Source organism: Pseudonaja textilis, chromosome 2, assembly GCF_049901715.1.
Source record: "Pseudonaja textilis isolate UNSWEBS1 chromosome 2, rPseTex1.2, whole genome shotgun sequence".
Classification (NCBI taxonomy): Eukaryota; Metazoa; Chordata; class Lepidosauria; order Squamata; family Elapidae; genus Pseudonaja; species Pseudonaja textilis.
The window spans coordinates 52,616,389-52,628,978 of NC_141991.1; the positions used below are offsets into that span (position 1 = coordinate 52,616,389).

Here is a 12,590-nt window from a genome sequence, read left to right on the forward strand (position 1 = left end):
CCTTTAGTGACTAGTTACTAATTAACCTCCTGAGCAAAACAAAAGCAGCTGCATGAAAATAAATAAAGGCAAACAAATGAGAACATTTCACATGGCTGCTTTAAAAATAAACTTCCCTTTAAATAACTCCCACTTGGAAAGAAATATATGTCTATTTCTAGGCACTTTTCATTTGTTTTGTACATTCCCTCCACTCTGTAGTTTCAATTGGAGTGGGTAGGCTTCTCTGGTTTAATGATCAAAATACACTGACAGCTTATTTGGGGAAAGGATGGATAAAATTACAGGTTCCCACAGGGAGCTATTAATAAAACTTTAGTTCTGGTTCCTAGGACAGATAAAAATCGCTATTTGATATAAGGTAGTCCTCAACTTACGAGCACAATTGAGCTCAAAATTTCTGTTGTTAAATGAAACAGTTGTTAAATTTGAATTTTGCTCCATTTTAGAACTTTTCTTGCCAGAAAAGTTGTTGAGTGAATCACCGCAATGGTTAAGTTAGTAACAAGATTTTTAAGTATATCTGGCTTTCTCACTGACTTTGCTTGCCAGAAGTTTACAACAGGTAAACATGGTGTTGCACCGGTCATAAATATGAGTCAGTTGCCTAGTATCTGCATTTTGATGAAATGACCATGGGGATTTGCTGCAAAGGTCGTAAGTGTGAAAAATGGTCATAAATCACTTTTTTTCAGTGCTGCTGTAACTTTGAATGGTCACTAAATGAACTGTTGTAAGTTGAAAACTGTATGTCAGAAACTGGTAAAGATGTTCATGCTGACCTTTGCTCATATGGAGTGACAATCAAGTGAAAAGGAAAGGCAACATGAAAGGCAAAGAGAGAGGTGGAAGATAAAAAAGGCAGAAGTAGCTGCATGCATCGGAAATGGCCATCTGTACATCACAAAAGAAAAGCAAATGCATTGTCAGATGAGGATATCAGAGCATACAGGCAGCCATAAACTAGCAGTTGCTGATTGTAATAGAGAGATAGTCATTGAGGTAGAATTACAGCTTATCTCATAGTAATGGCCAGGTGATCTGTGTAATTGCTCAGACTGCCATCCAGAGCTGAGATGGAACTTCAAGGCTCTTTCCGCTTCATATGGTGCTTTTCTTTTACCTTTCAAATGAACTTGGACTGGACTAGTGGTGGGATTCAAATGTTTTTACTACCGGTTCTGTGGGCGTGACTTGGTGGGCGTGGCAGGGGAAGGATACTGTAAAATCTCCAGTCAGCAGGTTCTCTGAACTACTCAAAATTTCCGTTACCGGTTCTCCAGAACTGGTCAGATCCTGCTGAATACCCACCTCTGGATTGGACAACCTTCAAGCAGAAGATAAACTATAGTTCTAGCTGCCTTTCTTGGACTATGCCTTGAGCAGAGTTAATGGAGATTATATCATTGGCGATGGCCCATAAGTTATGTTATCTTCTCCAGCACATGGGAGCAGGTTTTATGTAGGGATATTTTAATGTCTTATACATAATTGAAACACAAGAAGTGAATCCATTGTTCCCTGTTAATTATTAGACATACTGTTGCAAAATACCAGAAAATTGAACTTTATTTGAATCAGCAATATTTAACACTATAAAATATACCAAAACATCAAAATATACCTCTTTCTCTTTCTTTGTATAAACACACACATCCAAATTTGGTCTTTATTTTTTAGTAACAGATAGATCAGTGGTGGGATTCAAATATTTTCACTACCGCTTATGTGGGCGTGGTTGGTGGGCGTGGCTTGGTTGGTGGGCGTGGCTTGGTGGGCATGGCAGGGGAAGGATATTGTAAAATCTCCATTCCCCCCCACTAACCTGCTTTCCAGTTCCGTTCTCTTGTGCAGGGCAACAAAAGAAGATCCAGCCGATCAGCTGGGACTCGGGGGGCAGAGAGGTGGTATTTGCCGGTTTTCCGAACTACTCAAAATTTCAGTTACCGGTTCTCCAGAACTGGTCAGAACCTGCTGAATACCACTAACAGTTTATCTTCAACTTTACAAATATCTAGGTAGAAATGCTGAATAATATTTGAAGTTTAACAGTGTAATTATGTTCCTTGAAAGTTACTTATACATTCTTTTATATTTCCAGACTTTTCTTTTTTCTTTTATTTGCTTTTCCTTCTCTCCTCTGCCTTGTTCTGTTTACTATTCCCAATGACCTGTTGATGCTCCATTCGTTTCAATCCAAAGTATACTCACAAACGGCTTTCTGGGAACCCATAGACATCTTGAAATCAATGTTAATAATTAAAAGATGCAATCATGCTATCAGTTCATGATGAATCATTTCCTGTAGCCTGTCACTATAATTTAAAAAAAAAAAACACATGTTATTGCTATTTTTTAAAAAAAACACAGAAATTGGCATTATATCTCAACACCATTCAGTTCCCTCAGATTAACATATTTTTTAATTAGAACAGATTTTTTTTAAAAAAAGTTGCATGCTTTGGAGGAGAAAAAAATCTGTTTATCTTAACAAGGCTTAACTCTGGGTAAACGTGCATAAAATTAGACTGTAAGACATTTTGATTGATTGATTGATTGATTATATGTTAGCAAGTCATTTTCAACTTCTCGTGTTCACATAGATAGATGGTCTTTATGACACTCTTATTCCTTACCTGTTCTTTGATGTCTCTGTACAGGGTACTCATAACCACTGTGACTCTTTGGTGGTCATCCTCTTCTCTTTCCCTCTGCTTTCCCTCTGCTTTCCCCAGCATTAGAGCTTTAGAAACCATTCATTCACATTGTGAGTCTGTGGAGAGGTAATGAAATGAAAAGGTATCAAAACCGAAAGGCAAAAGTTGCAAAATGTTGAAAGACTATATGGACCTTATGGGTCCAAACGGCCCACTTGAATTTCTTATCTGTTCCTTATGAGCCGAAAAGCTGGAATGTTATGCAATGACACATTTCTGTACTTTAAACCTCTAAATCTTGACATTCCTCTAGCCTTTTTGTCACGAGAAAGAGTATATAAAACAAAGAGGAGACAAGATTAAAACAGCTCTGCATTTTAGAGTTGTTCTTAGAATGCTTCCTTGTCAGCTTGGTCAATAGGAATGAACAGAATTGGACTAATTAAATTTTGTATGCATAAAAACACCAATCAATAGCTTTGGAAAAGATTCAGTAGGGTATGAATTTGAACTGTTGCTTGGATCCAGACTGAAATTAGGAAAATTAAGCCTTTATTATCCCATAATTTAGCATGCTGCCAACAAAAATAGCCATAACACTCTGGTTTTCAGCAGAATATGCTGTTCACTGAAGAGATGAGAATGGACCATTCTACATTTGCAAATAATTAGTGTCTAAATATTCAGGCAATGTTTCTAAGTGTTCAAAATTTTGCTGCATGGGAGAGAGTAAGGTGACATTTGCAGTGATAGTAATCCTGTGCCAAGTAAATGGGTGTTTGTGCAGAGACAAGAGATTGGTAAGAAATCACTGTTCTTTCTACTAAATGCAAGGGAGTCATGTTGCTGCCTTTTCAAGTATCAAATCTCAGAAAAGATTCTTCATCAAAATCAGAAAGATTTGGACCCACTTGCTCCATTTTGAGAAAATGACTGCCTGTTGCAAATTACTGTGTTATTTTTCAGAATCTCTGGATCCATGGTGGCTGAGGAATTCTGGGAATTAAAGTCCACCCCTTTAAAAGTGGCTGAAGTTGACAGGCACTTGTTTGGACCCAGAGACAAAACTCTGTGCTGAAAATTCTTTAACGTTTTACTGTGTCAGCAGTAACAGCACTTTCATCCTTCAGACAATGTCCAGGAAGAAAGAAAAACAATAGCACCATATCAAAAGTTAGAATTCTCAAACTTAGTTTTTTCACATCAGCTTTGAGATGGATCTGTCCATTCTTTGGGGATATGGAATGTGTGTTTCACATGCCAGGAGTTGCCATCCTGTTTGTAATACTTCCGAGTGCCTTTGCAGTAATTTCCATGCCATGTTTTAAATCTCAATGTTGTTACAATACAGGACTGAATTCATATTTCCCTACACTTCAATCAGGTCTTTGTTTTTGGTTTGGCGGTGGAATCCATGGGGGTAACAAATAAAAAGCAAAGATGGTGGTCATGTCTACACTAAGGAGCAGAATTTCATTGCACAGCCACCACTGCCATCTTTCCTTTTTGTATTTCTTACATGGACACCACTGGATGCTATGACTTAGATTGATGTTTTAAAGATATGCATCAGAGGTGGTATTCAGCAGGTTCTGACCAGTTCTGGAGAACCGGCAGTGGAAATTTTCAATAGTTCAGAGAAATGCCACCTCTGACTAGCTCCGCCCCCATTTCTTCTCTGCCTCCTGAGTCCCAGCTGATCGGCTGGGTTTCCTTTGGTTGCCCTACACAGGAGAATGGAGCTGGAAAGCAGGTTAGTGGAGTGGAGAGGGAATGGGATTTTGCAGAGAGGAAGGGGTCAATCTATTTTTTAAAGCACCTTGTTAGGAATTGATAGTCACCTAACAGTTGGGTTGGAAAAATATAAACCAGGATAGACATTTAATACTGTTTCTTTAAGGGAATGCTAAAATTGTAATTGGGTGTGGTTCCTCAAATGGCCATAAGATGGAGCCAGAAACCTGAGTTGTTCTGTTCTGTTGTTGCTGTGAGTTGCTTGTTGCTAGATGTTCTGATATTTTTGGTTCATGCATTTTTCCTATTGACTGTTGCTGATCATCATTCTTCTTGGATTGCTGTGAGTCTATTTACTGAACTGTTTATGATACTGGACTTTGTTATTTAGATTATCCCTGGACTGAAAACTGACTGGTTTAACCGTGTATGACTTGGACTGTTTGTTGGACTTTGCTTAACCATTTACTGGAAGTAAAACCCTACATTTTTACTATTCAGTATATCTGTGTGCTGGTCATATGTTATTCAACATTACTATCACTACGTCTCCCTGTGCGCACTCATTCTCCTAATGGGGAATTACCTCTTGTCTGTAGGCCAGACAAGAAATAATGGATGGAAACTGAACAAGGAGAGATTTAACTTGGAAATAAGGAGATACTTTCTGACAGTGAGAACAATCAACCAATGGAACAGCTTGCCCTCAGAAGTTGTGGGAGAGCCATCACTTGAGACCTTCAAGAAGAGATTGGACTGCCATTTGTCAGAAATGGTGTAGGGTCTCCTGCTTGGGTGGGGGGTTGGACTAGATGACCTACAAGGTCCCTTCCAATTCTGATTGTCTGCTATCTGTTATCAGTAACCTTCTGCTGGAATGGAGTGGGAATTGAGATTTTACAGTATCCTTCCCCTGCCATGCCCACAAAGCCATGCCCACCAAACCATGCCCACAGAATCAGTAGGAAAAAAAATTGAATCCCATCATTGGTATGCATAGTTTGTTTTGGTTATTACCAGGTGTGGGTTGCTGCCAGTATAAGCACTGGTTCGATGATCATGCATGTCCAAAGGAGAATCCAAAGTCCTTACCTGCTACGTTACTTCAGGGGAATAACACAGCTGAGAAGTGGCAATCTGCTCTTCTGAGCTGGACCATAAAGGTCAGTACTGCACAGGGCAGGTGGGTGGGCCCACATGATCCAGTTTGGAGACAGCTGATCTTCAGAGCAAGGGGTTCACTCGAACCAGTCCGAACTGGCAGAATCCCACCCCTGGTTATAACTTATTCCTGTTTATAGACCTTAACTATTTACTAAACTTACTTTCTAAGCTAAGCTCCGAAGCAATATACAGAGGCACATTACAGCATAACTGAGAAAGAAAGAAAAAGGATTGACCAGCTAAGAGCAAAAAATGTCCATTAAGACCAACACCAAGTCACAGCTGTTTCAGACAATGCATTTAAACTCTGTCACTACTGAGAAGCAAAGAAATAAAAGTAAACAAATAAAGATGGCTTGATTGATTTTAATTTATGCTACACAAATGCACCAAATTTTATCTCATTAAAAACAAGTTTAGAAAACATGGTTAGTAAAGTCAGTGAACCCAGTTTGGTTCCAGCTTGTTCATTTTTTTTATTTTGAAGATGTACGTAGTAGCTGTCCAAATTACATAATAAATCAAATAATACCCCAACTATATTTCCTAACCCCATCAACAAAAATTATGTTCATAAGCTAACATATCAAACAATATATAACCAAAACTCACTAATCATATATGCCACCCTGCTGAAGATGGAATCCTTGATTGTCCTGCCTCAACACCCAGAGAATAAACCTTTCCTGAAGGGTGACAGGTGGCTAATAGCCTTTTTAACATGCACTTCTTCACTGATCCCTCTCTGCTTTATGCTTTTTCCTGGAATGAAATCTCTAGATAGATGTATTCTGTATTATCTGAACTCTTTTCTTTCAAACACAAATAAGACACTGAAGAAGGCTTTATTATACTCACACTAGAAGAAAAAAAATGCGGTTTGTCATCCAGATGGTTTTGAATGCAGACAATGTTTTGTTTGTCTTCACAACTGGACACTGTGTGTGTGCACTGTTCGCTTTTAATAAAGAAAGATGTCAGCAAGCTGGAAAAGCAATACTGACACTGCATACTTTTAGGTAAACATGTTATCTAACCTATCAAAGCATTAAAAAAAAAACCAGCATGCCTTTGATAGAGACATTTCCAAGTTAAAAAAAAGCAACATTTCAATATACTGCATTTATTGGCTAGTAATATTGACTCTCTCAGTATGAGCCTTCTGCATCAGACACCAATTCATTTTGATGCAGTGACAATCAACCTGATGGAACAAAGAAAAATCCATCTTCGCATCATAAACAATGCTGCCTATATTTAGAGAAGTATATTTATCAATTTCTTTATGACAGATGCATTATTTTTAAGCACCTCTTTCTCTCTCTCCCTCTCCCTCTGTGTGTGTATGTATGAGTGTGTGTGTGTGTGTGTGTGTGTGTGTGTGTTACAACCAACCAGAGGAAATACATTATTTTATACTCTGCAATAAGATTTATTTTTGAAGATCCTTCACTTCTGTTGCCTCTCTCCTCCCTCCACCCCTCTTGGATCTCACTTCTTGCTAAACACCCAAATCTGTCCCAAATGTGAAGTGCAAACACATCCCAAATTGTAGATGTGTTTACCCTTCAAACAAAAATTTTAAATCCCAAGTTATATATGCAGTTGACTGAACAGAAAATCCTTGGATCTGGCAGAGATTTGGGCTGATATTGAACATAAGTCATGGCTCACTAGCTTGCAATCATAATAGTGCTAAGGCAGTCCTGAAAGGCTGATTTGTAGCTGACAAGCAAACAAGCTATGATTTAAAGATTTATTCTTTATTTTCTATTTCACTTCTAAATCTGTATGGTTTCACTGTGTGATTTTCTTATAATTGTTAATTATAAAATTTCAGTACTAAAATACTTCTGCCTAGGAACCTTGATTGAAATATAATAATTGCGTTTTTCAGTGTCTGCCAAAATAAATAATCGTAAAACCTCAGTAATTTCTGGTGTGAAGAAAGTTTACTGATTTCAGGGCCTGGTGGACTTAACTACCTTTCAGGGACATAATAAAGGATTCAGGATTTGCATAATGAAGAAGACAAAAGCTGCTACTCAGGCGGCACAAACTGAAATAATTCATAGCCCTTAAGAACTATTTATGATTAACATTTTTTCTAGATTAGAATTATAACATTTTATTTTTAAAAATCCCATCAGTTCCCTGGGACTTCCAGGGACTTCCAGGGAACAAATGGAAGATTGAAGATGGCTCCGTTAAAAATTGGAGCCAATGACTGAGATGGAGTGAAAAGCCATTGAGTAGACCAGCTCTTTGTAATTCCTCTCCAGACAAGGAGAGATCTTGAGATTCCCCACAAGTACACCAATGCAATCGTTTCCAGTGGGTTTAGAGCTCTGGGAGACTAGGGAATAGCCAACTTGCTCGAACCATGGTCAGTGCCTTTGAAAGGATGCTACATTTACATACTTCCTTTTTAAATCACTTTTGGAAATATTTCTTGTTAACAGCTCTTCAGTTAATAGGAAACTTTGGATTGACAAGTTGTACAGCACTGGATGAATTTCTTGCCTTCGATCTTTAGTGAAAGAAGTCTTAATTGCAAGTTTAAAAACTTTTTTAAAAATAATAAAAAACAAAGGGTTGATTAAATCTTTTGTCTAAGGATTCAGATAATTTTGAAGTAATATTTTGGAATTAATTATAAAGAATCCCTTCAATGAAAAAATGCTTTAGTTTTGATTAAAAAAAACATACTAAGACTATCTTTTAAGTTCTCTCTATTAAAAAATAGGCACTATAGGGAACCAGTAGGAACTAAAAAATATAATTAAAGGAGAAGAACTTTCAATCACAGAATGAAGCAAAATATTTTAACATTGGACATATTGAAGGAAAAATTTGAACAATGTACCCAGAAGTTAATTGTAAAAGTATCTGCTTCTGTAGGCAGAATATGTCTAAAATATATTATAGAAATGAAACAAATTCTACCTGATAAAATTGAGACTGATTTGAAAGTGGATTTAAAAATGATATGCTATAAAAGTAACATAGACATAGATTTACACTGCACATAAAAACTGACTGATGTCTTAATAATTAAAAGGAATATATAAGTGATAAATCAAGAGAATGACCTGGATAATTTTCCTATATTGGACTTATAAAAGAGGCTTCTTAATATTTTGAAGAATTTTGTGAGAAAGGACAAAGAAAAAAATGAAAATAAATCAAGTTTTATGATCTCATTTGATATCTACACTTTTTTGCAAGAATTAATCCATACCATCAATATTATTTATGTATTTTAAAAAATATCCTGGAAAATCAGCTGCATTTATCATTCGAATCTTTCCTTAATATGCAAAACTTTTGTGTGCAACTTCCCCTAAGGTATATTGTTTTATGAATGTGTATTTCAACCATAGTTTTTTTTTAAAAAATGAATTTCTTTGATGTACATAAAGAAAGATTAGTAATCCCAATATTTTCCTAAGCTATATGTATCTGCAAGTTTTTGAACTCTATCAGCTTTTGTGGACCATCTTTTATAAGTAATTCCCTTCCCTTTGTTTTGTACAGAAAATGATTGGCAGCTGTGATGACGCCATTCAGCTGCTCCAGAGCCCATTTGTGGATTGTACAAAATAGCTCATGTTGATTTCTTTTATGTTCCACTACAGTCCACTGCAATCAACTGTCACAAGTGTTTGCAGGCACTTGCCAAGGTGAAAGCCTTTTCCATCACTATCTAATCTTTATAACCGGAAAGGCTACAGACTGGACCACTATCCGGTGTACAAGACCCATCCTAGGATAAGTTACTGTGGATCTATTAAGAAAAACAATATTTTTTCCAGATCCTCTTAAGTTGAATCCTTTGTTATTGAAATGGAAGATTCATGATTAGCAACACACAGTTTCTCCATTGAAGGACTTTCTGAAGCGTTCCAAGTTCCTGTTAATCAAAGAATTCATTCAGTGTGCATTTAAGCTTCAAAGCTGGGTCACTGGCAATTGTATTCTTTCTGGAAAATATTGACTCTCTAGCATTCTCTAATAACTTTTAGTGATAGCCGCATCACAACAGCTTCTTGATAGATTTTGAGAATTTGGCAAGTATTTTAAAACTTAAACAGCCCTTCATATTGTTTCATTTATGGTATTGCTACTGGTGGGATGTATGCAGGGGTGGCTTTCTACCGGTTCTGTCCACCTCTGTAGAACTGGTAGCTCTGAAGAGCAGCAGACATAGAACTGGTTCTATGTCTGCTGATGTTTTTGCCCACCCGCCTGCCCGGGCTCTTACCTGACCTTTATTTCTTGTGTTTTCAACTTCAGCTGCTGTATAAGGCACAGCTGCAGTTAAAAAAGCAGGAAGAAGTACTTTTCCAAAGGCTGCTTCTTGGCACGCAGCGCTGCTCAGCTGTCCATGCACCAGACTGATGATGATTTACAGGCACGCGCCCGCAGCATGCAGGGAAGCACATCGTAAATCACAAACCTCGTAAATCACCGAACCGGTAGTTAACCCTGTCGGATCCCACCCCTGGATATATGGTTTATACGACATGTTTTTCAAACTCTAAATTTAAACTTTAAGATGTGTGGACTTAATGCCCGTAATTCCCAACCAATACTGCCATAGGGCAGGAAAATGGCTTTCAGAATACATGTTAATACATGTTACTATATGTGCTGAATTCTACTAGCTTAACATGAAACAGACTCTACTTAAAACTAGGAGTTGTTTTTGTACATTACTGCATAACTTTTTATGTTGAAGCGTTGAGATTCAGATCCAGGCACTGAATTGTACCTAAAATTGCATAACTGCTGAATAAGCCCACAATATAAAAACACTTTTTTTTTCTGTTCAGATAATGCTCTAACAGTGACACTGACAGCATTTGTTCTTGTGGATTAGGAACCTGAAAAAATAGACATGTTCTACCTTGACAATATTCTTGGAATGGACTAAGTTTGCATTATGTTTGCAGAATATGAGCCTGAATAGATTTTCTTTCTAAGCCACCATTTCTCTTGATAGTTGGAGAAAAACCACACGCCCTTTCTTTTTACTTGGGAGCAAGATACAGTGGTGTACAAGTCTGAAACTTTCAGCACACAACTTTTGACATAATTCATGACTGAGGTCCGGCCTGTCAGAGGATAACATACAGGTAGTCCTTGAGTTACAACCACAATTGAGCCCAAAATTTATGTTGCTAAGGGAAACATTGGTTAACTGAGTTTGTTCCATTTTAGCAGGTTTTTTTGCATTTGTAAAGTGAATCATTGCATTTGTTAAATTAGTCACATGGTTGTCAAGTGAATCTGGATTCCCCATTGACCTTATTGATCAGAGGATCACAAAAGGGGATCCCATGACCTTGGGACACAGCTATCTGAACTTCGATCAACTTTCAATAGTCATGTGAAAAATGGTCATAAGTCTCTTTTTTCAGTGCCGTTCTAACTTGAATGATCACCAAATGAACTGTTGTAAGTCAAGGACTACCTGTATTCACTACCTGTATTCACAGACTATGGATTGTTTTCTGAATATACAGTGATACATTTCCCTTTTGTTTTCAGCCCTGTGGTTTAACATGGACAGCTGTATTTTACACAGATTTGGAAACCTTAACATGAGAAATATTTTCAAAATTGGAAAAAAGGTGGATTTCAGTCCCCCTGAGGTTGGCTTTATATCAGGCTGCATCAGGAAAATATCCCCAACCAAATTCTTATCAACTGAATTGTATCATGCCTGAATCAATGCAGCAATGATTTAATTTTAACAATCCAGAAAACAATTTTTAAAAAATCAATACAAGATAACTTTAAATCAGAATGTTATGTTCTCTTTCTATAATTCTTGTCAAATGTAAATATTATATTCATTTCAATTGGGTTTTTTTTCTTATCTTAATTGTCCACTGGTTATGATTATTGATTATGTGTCATCAAATCAGAGTCAATTCTTTATCTATGACCATATAGAATTTTTTATTGACAGCCCGTCCAGATCTGGCCCTCCAATGCACCCATCACCACTGCAACTGAATTCATCCATCCTACTGTGGGTCATTCTCTTCTTTTTGCTTCCCCATTTCATAGCATTGCAGTCTTTTCTAGAGAGCTAATGTGTCCTAAGTATGATAAATTATGCTTGGCCACAGAGAGGAATGGGTCAAGCTATTTTCTAAAGCTCCTGTAGGCCAGACAAGGAATAATGGATGGAAACTGAACAAGAAAAGATTTAACCTGGAAATAAGGAGAACCTTTCCAACAGTGAGAACAATCAACCAATGGAACAGCTTGCCCTCAGAAATTGTGGGAGTGCCATCACTTGAGACTTTCAAGAAGAGATTGGACTGCCATTTGTCAGAAATGGTGTAGGGTCTCCCACTTGGGTGGGGGGTTGGACTAGATGACCTACGAGGTCCCTTCCAACTCTGGTTATCTGTTATCTGTTATTTTTCAAAAAAGTTCTTGAACAAATTTTGCTTAAAAGAACCCTCCTTTAGGGTTTCATTAATTCATTTACACATACAATGATGTTGATCTCATCTAACCTTTATACTATTTTGAATTCTACATCATTACTCTTACTTCTTCTATATCTTTCATGCCACATGACCAAGAAGTCCAGTGCAAGTTCTTAATGCTAGGATTATTCCCTTTTTTATTACTATATTTTTTTTCAATTGTCCCATCTTTTCAGTCCTAGGATACTCAAGATAATTAAATAGTACAGTATATCTGTGTTTGTGCTTTCAAACTCAGGTAAGAAATACAAAAGCAAAAACCAGTATTTATTACTAATCAATTCAAAAAGCCTTGTTGCATAGGAAAAAAAATGGAACTTTTTCCTAAAGAGAAAGATACATGTTGCACAGTTCAGGAGCAACACATGAAAAAGAGGTTTTGGAAATTGGCAAGATCTGGAACTATCAGCTTTGGATAGTTCATGCCAGAGCACGCAATGCCTCCAGTGGTGAGGCATTAAAACTTGCAAGGATTAGAACCAACATTATGAATTGGATTGGCATCGATACGGACAGTATTTTCAGA

The 12,590-nt window shown here is 37.2% G+C and overlaps 1 long non-coding RNA gene across 1 annotated transcript in view; it reads right to left on the bottom strand.

The window, feature by feature from the left end:
• Positions 1 to 822: 822 nt before the first annotated feature.
• LOC148126851 (uncharacterized) overlaps positions 823 to 12,590 on the bottom strand; it is a 43,194-nt gene continuing 31,426 nt past the window's right edge. Inside the window, exons 2-3 of the long non-coding RNA XR_015741642.1 lie at positions 2,637 to 2,773; positions 823 to 2,315 (exon numbers count right to left, since the gene is read on the bottom strand). This is a non-coding gene — a long non-coding RNA (uncharacterized LOC148126851). The remainder of the gene's footprint in view (positions 2,316 to 2,636; positions 2,774 to 12,590) is intronic.